Source organism: Passer domesticus, chromosome 11 (genome assembly GCF_036417665.1).
Source record: "Passer domesticus isolate bPasDom1 chromosome 11, bPasDom1.hap1, whole genome shotgun sequence".
NCBI classification, from domain to species: domain Eukaryota; kingdom Metazoa; phylum Chordata; class Aves; order Passeriformes; family Passeridae; genus Passer; species Passer domesticus.
The window spans coordinates 12,226,968-12,243,550 of NC_087484.1; the positions used below are offsets into that span (position 1 = coordinate 12,226,968).

A 16,583-nucleotide genomic window follows, 5' to 3' on the forward strand; every position below is an offset into this window, starting at 1 on the left:
TTTCTGACGAGTTGTATGAGGCTGTTTTTTGCTGACGTGTTTGAGAGCTTTCAGGTGTTGCAAAGGCTGCTGCTGCCCAGGTGTGAAGCACTGCTCTGTGTTGGTGAGGGGGAGCACTGCCCCAGGTCTGGGGCTCCAGTTGGCTCACAGGAGCATGCCAGGCTGACAGCAAGAAGGATGGGAGGACAGAACTGAGGTACAAAATAACAACAAATTGAAGAATTCTGCAAATCTACACTGCATATCAATGGACTTGTGAAAACATCAACTTTATTCACATTTTGCTGACAAGTTGCTGTCAAATGACTTTTCCTCTTTCTCTCTGCAGTCCTACATTGCTGTAGATGCTGTCCTGCAAGCAGGAGAACCTGTCCCTGATGGCAGCACAAGAACTCTCTCGAGGGTATATTGTGGGTGGCTTGTTGTGCAACCACCACAAGCTGTCACAGGTGTTTCTGTGTGCCTTCTGCTGTTTTGTTTGTTCTTTTTCCTGCCCTGGTGAAGACCCCCACCTGTCCTGATACTCTTTTGGCTTTGTTACAGCTCTCACCTGTGAAATGCTCTGTTACTTTCAGCTCAGCCATGACCTCCCAGCTCAGTTAATCAGACTCTCATTAGCTTTGGTCCCCCGCTGCTTTTTCCCACTCTGCTGCTTTAATCCTGCTCTGATCTGACAAGCAAGGCACATGGAAACAGTGGCTAGGATATGCTCTGGAAATAGTTCTGCCCTTTAAAGCCCTTGGTCGTGTTTTTCTCTTTGGTCCTGAAATCTTTCCGTAGTGACCACTGTAACCTGGCACCAGAAGCCTTCCCACGGAAACCATGGGTGCTTGCATCCTCCACGACGTGTCCTGGGGACCCAGGGGAAAACCACATTGTTTTGGCTGCAGTCAGGATGCAGGGGGCTTGTTTTCTGCAAGGCAAACCCCTGCACGTGTGCCTGGAGCTCCTCAGCAGCCTTGCTGGCAGCTCCCAGGCCTTGGCTCCTGACAAACATCAGCTCAGAGCAGAGACTGGGGCTGGCAGATCATCCCAGGTGGGCTGGCAGGCAGGACAGGGCTGGGTTAGAGCCCTCAAGGGAGCAGCCTGGCAAGGAGGGAGGGCTGAGTGCAGCACTGAAGAGAGGCTTAAACTTTACAGGCTTTTAGGATTTTTCAGCTCTGATATTCAGTCAGAGATGTGTGTTCATTCATTTGATATCTTAGAAGCTGTTGAGAAAAAGAAATATTATATGGAGTGCTGCTTTGCTTGAAAAATAAGTATTGATGTAAGAGTGACAAAATTGTTGTGGCATCAGCTGACATATGCTAGTTAAAAATCAATTACGTGGAGAATCCAGTGATGATGCCTCTGTGACATGTGGCATCCTGTTACTGCACATTCATTTTTTCCCATGCTTTTGAGTTTTCATTCTCTTCAGTATCTGATGTGTGATGTAGGAGAGAAGGGGGAGAGATGAATAAATCAGAATAATGAGCAGGAAAATTTTCTCTACTTGCAGTTCAGAGTTTTGAACAGCCTTTTTGGTGAAACCCAGAATGTATGAGTGCTAGTTGTCAGCAAGGAACAGACAATTGCAAAATATTCTTTCCACAGGAAGGGCCTTGCAGCCTGAGGCAATATTTCCACAGTTTTCCAATGTCTCTGGTCACTTATAACAGGTTTTCTCTGTTCTATGCAGCTGTGGTCTGGCATGCTGTATGACAGGGAAAATTTTCAGCTTATGCTTTGCAGACACTGGATTATTAAATAGTCCTGTGCAGACAGAATAATGGCTGCCTGTGGGGTTTTTCTGGTTTGGCTTTTTTTTTTTTTTTTGTCCTTCCCTGAGTTGGAACAATTTATTTCTCAAAGCAGCTCTGAGTGTCTTTGCCTTTGATAAATGCAGGATTATTCTGTCCTCTCTGGTGTGTGAAAACATGCAAAGAGTCATTCCACCTCCACTCTAGCACGCAGGGCAGGGTGGAAAGGCTCCTGGATTTTGACTTCTGCAAAGATTACATAACTAAGTCCTCTAGCCCTTTTTTGTGCCTATTTATGCCTGGGACACTTACCTACTTTGCTGATGTTCTGAAAAGCAGCCCTGCAGAAGCTGGGGCTCTTGTGCTGCAGGTATGAAGAGCAAACAGCTGCTGCTTTCCTGTCCTGGTGCTGTGGGAGCAGGAGCAGTGCCCGGGCAGAACCCAGGTGCTGTGCTCAGAGCTGATGCTGGCTGTGTGCACTGTGAGGTGCAGGCCTGGGACTGCTGCTTCTTAACTCTGAGATTTTATTTCACACCTGGATGAACAGAGCTAACTCTCCTTGCCAGTGCTGCAGCCAGCAGAACACAGATGGACACAGCCTGGTGGGGCCCAGGCTCATAAAGGGCAGGTATGATTTGTACAACACTCCAGCCTGCACTGGCAGTGTTCTTGTGGGGTGTAACTGCAGCCTCAGAAAGTGCCTCATCCTACCAAGAATGCAGTAATGCAGAAATAACAGGTCTGTATTGATCCATAAAAAGGGAGCTCACCTGCCAGCAGGCTGGGTTCAGCTTGTGCTTTGCCATGGCAGGTATTTGCTCCTGGTATTTCCCTCCCTCATGTCTGGTTCCTGGATCCCACCTCAAAGTTGCACAGATGTAATAGTTCAAAAGACTTGTGTGGAAGAAAAAATCCAAGGAATTAATAAGGTAGCAGGAATTCCACTAAATCTTTATACTAAAAGTTTTCTTGGGAGTAACTCTCATGCATTCTTAAACTCACAGAACATCCCTGGATGTCACTGGGGCAAGTGTCTGTCTCTAGAGATGTCTTGAGCCATTTCCCCAGGCCCTGACCCTCTCCAAGGCCTTGTGTCTTTGCCAGCAGGTTTGGATTTGTGATGGAGGCTGCCCCTACCATCCCTCTGTGGTGCCATACTAATATACAGTGAATGGCAAACACGTGCATTAATAGCACTGAAAATTGAAAGCAAAACATCCTGAAGGGTGTCCAGTTTCACCTGGTGCTGGAAAGGGAGTTTTTAAATCAACATCAGTGCTGCTTGTCTGGAGTGAAAAAAGAGCAAGTTAATTATTCCCTGCTTGACACAGAACTGGTTTTGCGTGATTTGCAGATTCTGATCCTTGTCTCCTTAATCAGCCTCTTTTCTCTCTCACCACCCACACAAAGCTTCTCTTTCTACCTACTCCTAGTTCCTGCGTGATGGTACTCGTTATTACCCCATTCATGGTGCCAGGCTCACAGCACTGACATCAGCCTCCTGCCCAGCTGATGGAGGCAGCCCTGGCCTGCTGGGCACCCGGGGAGAGCATCCCAAAATCCAGGGGCTGTCCTGACCTGCTGCATGGCCACGGGCACTGACGGGCAGCAGGACCTGTCCTTCCATCAGCACAGCAATTCTGAGTGCTCTGCAGGCAGCACAGCTGTGTGCCCATAGAGAGGCAGAAAATAAAGGTGACTGACTTGCAGTCCAGAAGATTCTGGTCAAACCTAACCCTGGAAAACCTGTCTGACTCCAATGGAGACTTACTTTTGTGAAAATTCTTTACAACACCTCAGTTGCTCCTCCGTGTGTTCATACCTGGAGGAATGTGTTGGTTTCTGCATAAATATGCACAGGTACAGCAGCAAACAAATTTCAATATGAGTAAGATAATATTGAATTATATGTATATGTGTATACATATATGTACACATACATATAAGTATATGTGAATTTTTGCTGATGTTATTTTTCAGCCAGGGGATTATACTACTGGCTGTGGCCTGGGTAACCCGGAAAAAAGCCCTTGCTGTGGATTGCAAAAACTCATTTTTCATAAAGAAGCCATATCAGAGATTTCTAAGAGATAATTCTACAGCTACTTTCTGTACTCAGAGCAGCTGAGTAAACCTGTTTTACCCACAATATAAAGCAGCTCAGCAAATGCACCTCATCTGGAAAACAGTTTTAAGATGTGGGATCATGAGGCCAAATTCCAGGAGCAGGAGTACTGATGGTCTTGTAGCAGGACATTTTGTTGGAAGATCTGTCCCCACCTCTTTGCTTCCTGAAAAGAGATGTGATGCTTATGGATTAACAATAAAGGAAAACCTTGTTCAGATGCCCTGAATTTTAGAAGAAACCCTTCAAATTTGGAAGTCAGATGGGAAGGGGGCTGAGGTGGGCAGTAAACACCCAAGCGATGCTGTAGGAGTGCAGGTGTACAATCTGCTGCTGCTCTTGGCCCTGAAGAGCCAAGGCTGGATGGGGGAGATGTTTCAGTGTGAAAAAAGATTAGGTTATGCTGACTGTGGGGTGAAGCAAAGTCTTGACTCAGATTTATCTGGTTGGAGACTGTGCCAGCTGGCCCCATCTCCTAAGCTGGGTCCCCAGCTAGCTTTGTATACCCGCTTGGTGGTCTCAAAAAGCATCCACCCTCAGAGATGATAAACCCTCAGCTCCTATTGGCTTTAAACGTGGTTGTTTTGAGGTGTTTTTTTTACTGCTTGGTACACTGACTCATATTTCAAGTATTATTAGCATGTACTTAAAGGGTATTTTCTAGATTCTGCTTTTAAGATCTGTCCCACTGAACCAGTATGATCCTGTTGTGTTATTTAAAGTCAACTGGTAGAAAAGTTTTTGCATGTGCTCATGATGTCCTTGGTTTTGCTTTGTGTTTCTGGGAGGAGGTAAATCAGGAAGCTTTGGTGATTCAACTCAAAGCTGTTTCTGTACCTGTTCCCTTCTCATGTGGATGACAGACTAGAATCAAGGTGTACTGATTATGCCAAGGAATTGCTGCTCCAGACAAAAATTAAAAAGAGAATTGGGGTTAAAACTTGAAGTTGTTAATGTGAATTTACATATGAAAACTCATTTTTAATAACTTTCCACATCACATCAATCATTTTTAATAACTTTCCACATCAAAATTTTTCACTGGAGAAATAGGTCACTTGAAAAAATCACCTATTTGAATATTTTTCTGGTTCTCCAGGAGGCTTGCTGTTTTGACACTGTGCAAATATTTCAATGTTAATTCAGCTGGCACTGCAGTGAGTTATAACCATTGTTGAAGTATGTGCACAAGAAGGGAAATAGAAGAAAAAGGATGCTTTGAGATATGCAATTCTGTGAACACAATTACTAGGGGAGACATGAATATAAAACTAAGCTTCTCTATTAAAGTGAGTGTTTATAATTTCTCAAGATTGTTCTTTTACCAGAGAGAACAAACATGTATCATTTTGCTACCCAGATGTTTCCAGAGGTCTCTGTTGAGGTCATTCCTGCTGAGTGCAAGGCAGGTGCTGCAGGGAATTAATGGGCAGCAGAACAGAGAAATGCTGGGGTGCTTGCAGGGGAGGGTGATGACCCAGGACAAAGCCTTGCTCTGCCCCAAATGCTGCACGTGCATCTCCCTGCTGGCTCCTGAAAAGAACAGCAAATTATTCCCTTCTGAGAAGTGTTTATGTAATTGCTACTCTAAGTGAAAGTGATCTCATCATGGATTTAGAACCAAAATTGTAATTTCCAGTTTCCCCCTGCCCTAGCCTTCTGTGAGAAAAGTCCAGGCCTGTCTGGGGAGCAGGGGACCAGACTGCTTTGGTTTCTGTCTGTTGCTGCAATAATGCTCATCTTCCCCTCCTCCAATCCTGTCCCCAGGGTGTCCAGATGGAGCAGGTGGGACCCTCCAACCCTTGACAGGCAACAACAAGTACACTGCAGAAATGCAGTCAGAGTGTATTTTTTCCCCTGTAGAAGCCTTTTGGCATGAGCACCCCTCTGCCTTTGAATCCAAGGACTGCTCCTGCAGGGTGGGTGCTGCTCTGCAGTAAGGGATGGGACAGGGGTGTCCTGGATGTCCAGCTATCACTTTCCCAACACTGGTTGTAGTGTCCCTGTTGGGTTCTTCTGGTCCCTCCTGCAACCTTTCCAAAATTGTTACTTGGCAGTTTCACTGTGACTGTGAAGGATGGAGACAGCTAGCCTGCAGGAACTGGGGCACTACCAAGAAGATTTGGGAGGTAGAAAAGTTGTTCCACATTGCTGGGTTTATAGACTGTGAACAGCATTCATTTATGGATTTCACTGTGAATTCATTCTTTTACCTGGGAGAGCTGAAGCTGAGTGGTACCATGGGCATGGAGAGCTCTGGCAGCTGCAGGGAGCTTTGGGGGACACAGCCTGGGGCTGCTGCTTGAACTGAAGGGCTTGGAGACCTGGCATAACTGAGGGTCAAGTCCCACAGGCACATACGGGTGGTGACCAGAGCTTCCTCTGCTGAGCTGCCCCACTGGCAAAATATCAAAATGTCCTGGTGCTCAGACCCTGGGGTTAATCTCTCACAGCTTCATGGGCTGAATGCAGCCTCTCCATTTATGTCCTGTGCCATCAAGAGCTGAGGAAACCTGGTGTGGGCAGCCCCAGGGTGGGCTGGGGAAAGCTCAGCTCTCCTTCCTGAGCCTGGTAGGGGTGCCAGTATTGCTACCCAGGCTTGCTGAGCTGCAGACACTGGGAACTCATCATTGTAGGAGCAGTGCAAGAGCTCTTTGCTACCTTGACAAAAACCACACTGGCTGAGCAGTACTTGGTGTCCTTGTAGCTGTCTAACAGAGCAGATTTTTTTCGTTGTTATTACTAGCAGTGAATTATAGTGTTCAGCCTCTGAAAGGACTAGTGCTGGTGGAGCAAAGACCCAAGGGGTTAGTGCTCCTGCTCTCACTGTGGCACTGCTGGGATGGCTGTAGGACCATGTGGGGACACCCAGCAAGGCCCTGCTTAGATCAAATCCCTTTCTGAATATTGGTTTTTGTAGAACTGTGCTTTTCTGCTCAGTCTGTAATTCTGAATTGCAAAGGCACAGTCGTGACTGACTACACTTCTAAATATTGTGATAGCACAAGTATTTTCTGCTGCTGGCCTGACACAAAGCACTGCACCACTAGCAGGCAGCAGCAGCTTAAAATGAGCTCTGCAGACTCTCAGGGACAAGGTGATGGCTCCAAAGGGGATATAGCTTTAGGATGAGGGCTGGACAGTCTCTATGATAACCTCATTAGTTAAATAGTGATGGGGAAGGGGCTGGTGAATATCTGCAGCAAGCTGTGAAGGGAAAGGACTGGGTGGGTAAATGTGTTGGGAAGTCTGGTCTCTGAAGGAGATGCAGAGACCTCTGCACAGTTCCCACAGTTGTTTCAAACCAAGGATTTTTAATTTTCTGGCTGTGCAATTAGCCTTGCTGTGAAGCCTCAGCAATAGATGTTTTACCATGTCCCTTGGGAACACTAGTTCATTAGTTAATTAGTTTACAATTTTAATTAAAATTGTGCTGCCTAATTTCTTTGAACTGTACTGACTTCAGTGGCCTGGTGCCATTATCTCACAGAACAGAAGGACACACCTGATGCTGGCTGGCTCTCACCACTGCTGTGTGCAGTCCCTAAGGAAAACCAGGAGGTCTAGGCACTTTTAGTGCTTGCAGGCACGTGGTGTTTCTGGGAACATTTCCCTGATGCTCATTTCACCTGCTGCACCCAGCCAAGGCACCTTTGGGTCCCAATGCTTTTCCCAGCTTGCAGAGCTCTGGGCACATCTCCAGTGATGAGGAGACAGGGTAGAGATGCAGAATGACAGGCTGGGTTTGTTAAATATCACTGCATGTTGCTGGCTGTGGAGATGGCAGAGAAAAAGGACATATGGGTAAAATCTCCTCTACACCTGAGCTGGTGGTGCCTGGCTGGTACTCAGGCACAGCCTTTGCTGGAGATTAACAGGGCAGAGATGTATTAAGTGCTCTGCAGAGCCTGAACAATGTAATTACCCTCCAAGTGAGGCAAGAATTTGTGCCAAGAGATTTTTATCTTCCATGAATGAGCTGGAGGGTGAAGGGCTCCTGGCTTTTATGAAAGGCAGGAAACTCCAACTCTCCAACTACTGTTTTATGAGCCAAGAGATTTGACCACCATGAAGCAATGTCTGTGTCATTAACTTGGCCAGACAGCCAGAATATGTCAGGACAAGGGTGGTGACTAATGCTGCTAGAAATGCTCCTGAGTTACCCGTGAGCTGCTGCTCCTGGAGCACCTGCTGTCACCAAGGGGTCTGTCCTGGAGCACCGGGGCACCTCTGCCAGCTCCCAGCTCTCCCTGGCACTGCTGCAGGTACTGTGGCCATACAAGCACCTTGGCACAGTCTGAAGTGGAGCTCCAGAGGAGGAGAGAAGCAGGCAGCAAGAGAGGAGTGGTGTTTCTGGGCAGCAGGAGGACTTTGTTGGTGTGGGTGTCTTTAACTGAGCCCATTATCGTGCCCTGTCTGCTGCTCCTCACAAGTGAATCCCTTTTGGTCTGGAAACGAGTTTGGCTTCTTGCCCTGCTGTCCCAGTGCTGGGAGGGCTGCTCTGCACCCCAGCCAGCCTGGCTGCTGCTGCTCCTGGTGGCTGAACTGTTTCCTCTCTGGTGTGTTCTACAGAGGAATGAGGTCTCTCCCGTTGTGTTTTGCAGACCCATCCAGCCATTTAGTCCTTGCTAGAGCAGGCTGGTTTCCTGCTGCTGTGCTCTTTCATGTCTGTTGAAAGTAATCCAGCTCTCCTGAATGTGAGCAGCAAGAGCAAACTTCCCTTGTGCCAGAGAGACAAACCACATATCAGACTTGACAGCAGACCCTTATGGACCCATGACAGTGATTCCTCTTCAGGCTCATCCTGCCTCTCTCAACACTTGTTTCTGTTTCCTCCCTTGTAGCCAGTTCCTTTTTGTTCCTTGTCTTTTAGCAGAAGCATCTTCAGATTGTTAATCCTCCTTTGATGGCATGTCAGCTGCTTCTCTGAAGTCCAAAGGGATGAGCTCCAAGTCTTCATTTGACTTTCAAAGGAAGAAAGAACAAAGTCTGACAAAATTCCTCTTTGCAAAGTCCACATTTATTGTTACTGTGTTCTTCATTATCTTGTATTATTTCAAAATTTGTTTTAAAATCTGATTTTCTACTGCATTTAAACTACCAAGCCTCAACCTTTCCTTATCACTTCTCCCTTCTTAAGATCAGACATTGTTTTGCATTTCCCTAACTGCATCCCAATGTCCCAGATGTGCTCAAACCCTGCTATTTCTGCAGCCTCTTATGTCCGTCCACTTCAGTAAGCAAAACTATGGTTTTTCCCCCTGAAAATGGGATGACAAATGGTGAATTAATGTTTATCACATTATCCATCTTGCTTTTAACATCATATTCAAGATTATTGGTTCTATATTGAAAAGTAAGGCAAAGAGTTAACTTGGCTTGGGGCCGTCCTGAGATTAGCATTTACCCCATTTTCTCTGTAAAAGACCCTCCCTTCTCCTTCCTTTGATCTACATTTTCTCACGTAGCTGACTAAACTTGCCTGTTTGTGTATTACCTGCTGTGAGGTGTCCTTTGGTCTGAGGATTGCCGGAGGTTGTAGCCAGATGCTTTTGACCTGCCCTGTGTAATGGTGCCTCTGCTCATTCCCTGTTCCATTCCATTGCGGATTTCTGCATGCTCCAACTGCTCTTCTAAGGCGGTTAAGTGTGCCTTTGGCAGCTGTGCTGCTTCAGACCCTTTACCTCTTTTGCATGAGATACAAGTACCACAGCAGCTTAATAGCTGTTCTTCCACTTTTGGTCTTGAATTCCTCAGCTTAGCTGATCTCTCTTTTCCTAGAGATGATCAGTTTGGCTTTTGGACTTGGGAATTTGGGACCATGTTTCTTAGAGGTTTGTTGTAAGTTAGTATGTGCTCAATTGATAATAATTTTTTGTTATCCAGAGTCTTGTCACGAGCTCTGCCTGTATGGGCTGGAGCACACACCACCACGTGTATCTCTGAAGGGTTCCATGTGTCCCGTGGCACTGCAGTCTCCTGTCTCTGTGTTTCTCTGCACTCCCCTCACTCTGTATTCATCCTCCCTTTGTCTCTGCTTCAGAGGCAGATAAATCTCTGCTCTCCTGTTCACTGGCTGGTGAGTGCTGAAGTCCTTGGCTCTCCTGCCTCCATCAGCCCTGCCCCTTCAGTCAGGGCTCAGCAGTTCATGGTCCACCAGCTGGGAGTGCAGCTGAAAGGGGAAAAGGGCTATTCATGTGGATCAGGTGATGGGGCACTCCCACAAAGCCTGCCTGCAGGACAAGGCGCTTTTGGGGCTTGCCAAGATGCCTCTAAGGATGCAAGAACCACCTCCTGTGCAATTCCTTCCCTTAAGGAGGGAATTCAAACCTCCCCTCACAGCCATGTGGTGCCTGTGACTGTGGGCACAGTGCAACCTTCGTGGCTGCTGTGCCCTCGGGGGAGCTGGCAGCGAGGATCACAGCTGGTTTTAGCCTCCTCTCTGTCAGCTTTAGCCAAAAATTAATAGCACTCCAGCTACCTCGAACCTGGACAGCCAAAGTCTTAAAGTCTTCCCCTGTTGCAGTTTGCAGATATTCATGTTCTGGTTAATAACATAATTGAGATGTTTCCAGTGATTTAAAAGACTTCTGACTAAGCTCTTGGCACAAAGAGGAAAAAGTGAAAGCCAGAGTCAGGGGGAATCAAGAATTCAACAGAAGCCTTTGAACAGCTTTTGATTTACATACGAATAACACTGATCTGCAAAGGGAATTGTGTCCAGTCATCCCCAACAGAGGCGCCAGGCAGGAGCTGGTTCCATGCTGGGAGTCTTCCCCAGTTCCTACTAGGATTATTCTCTCCACCACGCTTTTGTGACTGTGCACTTCTGCCTACTCACCCAGGATCTCACACAGATATGGATTCCCTTGATCTCAGGGGCAGTGAACCACAGAGTCCAGAGTGACTGTGTGTGGAGCAGGGATGGATGCAGAGTCCTGGAGGTGTCACATGCTGAGCAGGAGCAGAGGCAGAGGCAAGGTGTTCAAGTGCCTCAATGCCTGTGCTGGGACATCTGCTCTGCTGCCAGGCAGTGCCTCTGGGCTGGGTGCTGACCCTGTGGCTTGTGTCAGCTCTTTGCATGGCTTCTTGTCAGTTCTGCTGCCTCAGGTGCTGGAGAAGAAGGATTCTGTGGCTTTTTGCTTAGAGGAGGCACTCGAGCGTAACGTGCAGCCCATAAACTGCTTAGGAGCCTCTAAGCTTTACTTACCGTTCCTTCTGGGGTAACCAGCGTCATGTGAAAATCTGACTAATGCTTTTTAAAATGCAGTAGATTAAAGGTGAATATGTTGTTTTGGATTTGGCATTGGAATGACAGCATTTCTCTTTGCTGTTCACATACAGCTTGTCAGGGATGATGAACACTTCCTCTTCCTGACTCTGCCAGTCATCCCTGACTGTGACAACAGCAGTTCAGTGATTTCATCCCTGCCCTTTTTGCACACACCCATAAAACACACCTGCATGCTGTTGCCCCAGCTTCATGTGAGACTATAGTAGCAAGTCAAACTTTGAATTTTTATATCTAGATGTTCTGGCTTTTTATTTTATTTTATTTTTTTTTCTGAATGTCAGCCTGAAGAGGTTGATGATCCATCCCTATGGGGATTCTGCAGCTGCACACCTTCACTCCCAGCTGCAGTAATGTTAGCAATGACTGTAACTGAGGCTGAAAGTGTACTTTAATTCCCACTGGAGCTGTGCAAGCCTTGTTTGTATCTGAGTGTCACTCCAGATCCCTCTGATTGTGTAGAAGGAAGTGCTTTCAGAATACAACAGGACCCTTCCTACTCCCTTGGCTTCTTTCCTTTCTGGTCACTGCTCCCTGTGTTTTACACCTTCAAAGCTTCTTTTCCAATTGCTCCAAAACATTTTCAGTACCAATAGCTTTTAACTGAACAAGACTTTGATTTGGGATTTCTTGCTTTGGTTGCAGGGAAAAGAGGGGAGGTATTTTTACTTATGAACACCCTGCTCTCTGTGCCTGCAGTGTTCTGCAGGACACCTCATTCCTGTCTTGCTGGAGCTGGTTTAGACCAACCTTACATTCACAGCAATTTATATTTAATCTGCTGTCCAGATCTAGTGCTTCTGAGCCACTTCAGTCCACGCACCTCCTTCTCCTTCCTATTTTGGGCTCCTGGGTGCTTTGACGCTTCTTCTGTGTAGCTCAGCCTTCCGAGCTTCAGCTTATGTGAAATCCCCAAGACAGCCAGCTTATGTCACCATCATCCATCAGGGACAGTCACAAAGAAATCTGCAGATCAGTAGAGCTGCTCTTGCTCACATTCCTCTGGAAAGGGACAATGTAAGTTTAGGGAGGAGGGAGGCATGCTGCAGAGCTGCATACGTGACGTTATGACATCTGAATCATAGAATGTAAAACTCATTTGCTGCAAACCCCACCTTTGAGTATATGAGTGTTATATAAAGCAATCATTTAATGTGGTGTTAGAATAAAGAACTGTCAGCCATCCTGTACAGATGTGATGGTTCTTCTCACAGCAATAGGAAATGTCTGTTCACAAGATGAGGTGAAAGAGAACTTGTCGAGCTTGCCTGAGCAAATGCCAGGGTGTCCAAACCCACAGACAATGTATGTCTCCTGCCCTGCTTTGGTGCAGCCTGGATTTATCCTATTCCCCTTTTTTGTCCTTCTGGCAGAGCTACTGAAGGCTCTAAGTCAGGAGTTGCAGCTCTTCCTCTTGCTCTGACAGAATTTTAAAGGGTGTCACCTGAAAGGCTGTTTTGCATAAAGCTTGAAACATTTGTCCAGCCACAAATGAACTATCCCTGCCCTGGAGAAAACCCAGGGCACTGTGTCCAGATCGTGGTCATGCATTCAATGGAGCCTGGTGAGTGGCTCTGCTGCTGGCCTTGCTCAAGTCACTTTGTCACTCAGGTCACTTCTCCCCTGCTCCTTGCCCTGTCAAAATACAGGGACAGGACTGCTCCTGCAGTACAGATGAGAGACATCCCAGAGGTTCAGCTGCACCACGGGCTCCTTGGCAGGTGCCAAGAGCAGGGCACAGTGCAGCAGCTCCTCTGCCTGCCCAGGGCAGCAGGGACCTGGCCTTTGTGAGAGCAAGCTGCCACTGCAGATCTGATGGAGTGTAACACCTCCTGTTACTAATCAAGAGCTGCTGTTATCTGTCTCTCCAACCCTCCTGGCCCTTTCCAGGTGTGCATCCTATTTGTTTCTTACACAGCTCCATTCCATGCTGTTCAGTAATGTGAGAATTTTGTGCTTGAGGAGCTGGATGCAGCACTGCTCTCTTAGATGGCTGTTGTCCTGTGTTGCAAATTAACAAGATTGCACTGGGTTTGTAATCAACAGCAATTAACTTGCCACAGAGGTTGCAAGGGAAATCTTTTGCCCGCATCACAGGCTCCTCTGATCTTTTTCACAGCACCCAAAGCCATAGTACCAGTGTCTTGCAGACACACAGAGCACTTTTCTGTCCAGCAGCAGGGCTTGGGGTGTCTGCAGGGCTCTGTCCCCCAAGCCCAAGTCACCACTGGGAGTGCAGAAGACAGCCCAGGGCTATTGGTGTCCCACAGACACCTGCTCTGTGTCCTGCCATCCCTGCAAGTGTGACCCCTGTGCCAGCCTGACCAGCTGCAAGGGGGGTGCCTCCTGGACTGCTCCCAGCAGAACGAGGTGCAGGCCAGCCTGAACTCCCCACAGATCCCCCAGGGAGGATCACAGCATGCCCACTGCCTTTCTACCCCAGCCTGGCATTTCTCTCACTTTTCCTCATGATGGAAAGAGCACCTAGAGCACCTGAGCTCCCATCCAGGGACCTGCTAAATTTCAGTTGAAATTTTCTCTTAAAAAGATCCAACATCCCTTCTGACCCCCTACTTCTGCCCTTCGTGGGCTGTGCTGCTGTAGTGAAACCCCTCCAGCAGATCCACATTGCACTGGGGAGGTCTCTGGCCCCTGGGATGAGGTAGCATGCCAGGCTGCTGCTTAGGAAATGTGCCACCCCTGAGCAGAGCTCAGTGCTCTGCCCTTGCAGTGCAGGCAGGGATCCAGCTGACCAGATAATTGCAGTATCAGTGAGGTAGAATTAGATTACATTTATTTCATGATCAGTTTTGTTCAAGCTCTTACACAGACTTCTTTACTATGTTAAATTCAAATTAATTAATTGCTTATTCTGGGAAAAGATTAACATCTAAAAGCTACATAAGACTTTCAGTGCTTGTCTATTTAGTAGTGCTTGACTTGCTTCTACAAGGCTTGATCTTGCCGAGTCAAGAATGAAACATAAAGTGCATTCACTACAAGTGAACTGGATGTAGCACCTGAGTTTGTACTCACTTCACACACTGCTGGTAATTGCCTGCTTTGTTTTTGCTGGTGTGCCTGAAGTGTCCTGGATATAAACTGGCTCAGATGGTGGATGACAAGGACATCTGTGATGTGCCAGAGAACGGCAGCCAGGAGGCAGTTCCTTCTGGGACAGGGCAAGGGGTAATACATGACATAATATCTCTTTCCCACAGCAGAAGTGCTTCTGCCAGTGAGTATTTCCCTCATCCCTCCCTGCCCACTGCTGGGAGACAGGTCATATCTAAGCATATCTAGCAGATTTCTCAAATGTGAGAAGATGTCTCCATTTTTACCTTAATTGTCCTGAAATTTCAAGGTCTTAAGGTGTCATAGTTAGTTGTCCAGGTAGCTGGAAGAGAGACCCTCTAATCCATGTTCTCTACATCCAATAACTAGGGATGGAGCAGCAATGCTCTGAAAGACTCCTGCCAATGCAGTATCAGCAATGTATCTCAAAGCAGAGAATGCTGCTCCTGCAGAGGCCAACAGGATATAGTGGATAGGCACCTAATCAGCCCCTGAACATGGGGCTCACTTCTCAGTGTCTGTACTTTTTGAACAGCTTCTGGAAGTAGATTTTCATGGTTGATCACAGTTTCTCTAGCCTGTTCTTCCTCTGCTGTCTTCCTGCCTGTTCCCATATCAGCACAGATATTCTGACAGCCCAGAGACTGGTGTTTTATTTCTGTCCTTCCAGTTTTCCCACGTATTATTAGATGAAGATGGTTGTCTCTGTCTCACTTCACTGAAGTGGCTCTAACGTAAAAGCAGCACTCACCTCCTCTACACATGTTTGCCAGGATAATTCTCACCCCCAGAACAGAGTATAACTTTATGCTATCTGTGTTTCCTCCACTTTGGTGAGAAGAGGTTTTCCACTTGGAAAGCCACAGAGATGGACAAGCCCTGGGTCAAATGCCACAGACTGATTTTCTCTTTAAGCACAGATCTCAAAATGCAGTTTGCATCCCACTACACAGGCTTTCCCCAGGCTTTTCGTGCTTCCAGGTAGAACAGGCCCCATTTTTTGTGGAGTTTTCTTTGGAGAGGGACTCCAAGGACCTGTGCTGTGCAGAGAAGGTGTGACCCCAGCTCTGCAGCAGATCAGGTTTGCTGTGAGCATAAGTAAGGATGTCCCTTCACCTGGCACTCAATACCATTAGATCCAAAGCAGGATGCAAGCCCCTTGTCCCCAGGTACCTTTGGCTGACAAAATAAACATGAATTCATTCTGGTTTTCTCACCTCTCTCCTGCTCATGTCAGAGGTGAGACTGAAGCTGTATGAGCAAATGCACTGTGTCCACCAGATTCTGTGTTGCACTGATACTGACTGTTAAGTAAAAATAGTCTCCTTTTGAATGTCATAACAGTAGCTGCTATTTAACCCCTCCTTTTCAGTTTATTTTTGGGCTCCAGAATGGGGGAAGAATTTGTTGTAGGAAGGATATTGGGAAAAATATCCACTCTTTTTCTTCAATTCTCTTTTGCCTTGCTGGAAATGAACGACAGGCTTCAGCTGTCAATATGACACACACACACACACTCAGACACACTTTTGCACAATCACTCGCTCAGACACACTCACTCTTACACTCACTCTCACACTTTTGGTTGTCAAGGGTCTGCCCTGTTCATATTCCTTGTATGTATGTAAAGCCACAAAATCCACAAAGTCTCTGTTTTGCCTCCTCGTTCCTCTCCCCTGAAGGAAAACAACCTTATAAATTCCTGTGGCTCTTGGGAGAGGTGGGAGGTGGGCACTGACTTCCCTGGTGGTGGAGCTGCTTTTCATGCTTGCCTCATCCTCAGCAGAGAGTGGGGCTGTGCTGTGTAGTGCCAGGAGGGACAACTGCAGCATGTCCCTTCTTGGGCTGGAGGAGTTCACCTGAATACTTCACTGCAGTATTTCACAGCACACTTAGACACAGCTAAGCAGGTACAGTTCCTTTGGCTCTGTGGGGTAGGTATCTTGCTCTGGTTCCAAGCTCGGCTGTGTATTTTTAAACATTATTAGAGTTCAGATGAAATTGCTTCCAGCTGCTTTTACAAAGCCTAAGTATTGCCAGGGTCCCATATAACGTTCCTTTCCTGCCAGATTGTGGCCTCCTATAGAGAGGTCTTCAAAGACCAGTTTCAACAAAATCAAATTATTTTGGAATATAATTGCCTCTCACCCCCTTAAATTTCATTGTGTTCTAAAGAGTTTCCTGTAAACAGATCCCACTCTTTAAAGGAGCCATGCTATTCTGCACTGCTGGTGGGAGCCAGCCCTCACCAGGCTCCCCAGCATTAGCAATTCTTGGACAGACAGTGCCTAAGTAACTAGCTATGTGATAAAACATCACATTTTTTTCTCCCCAGCACTGCTTGTGCTGA

The 16,583-nt window shown here is 47.0% G+C and overlaps 1 long non-coding RNA gene across 2 annotated transcripts in view; it reads left to right on the forward strand.

Moving 5' to 3' along the window:
• The window catches only part of LOC135278875 (uncharacterized), a 30,770-nt gene that overhangs the window by 2,171 nt on the left and 12,016 nt on the right, over positions 1 to 16,583 (forward strand). The window contains exon 2 of one of the 2 annotated variants that reach the window (XR_010346260.1): positions 1 to 16,583. This exon is cut by the window's right edge and continues 12,016 nt beyond it. This is a non-coding gene — a long non-coding RNA (uncharacterized LOC135278875). The other variant, XR_010346261.1, reaches the window with a different exon arrangement.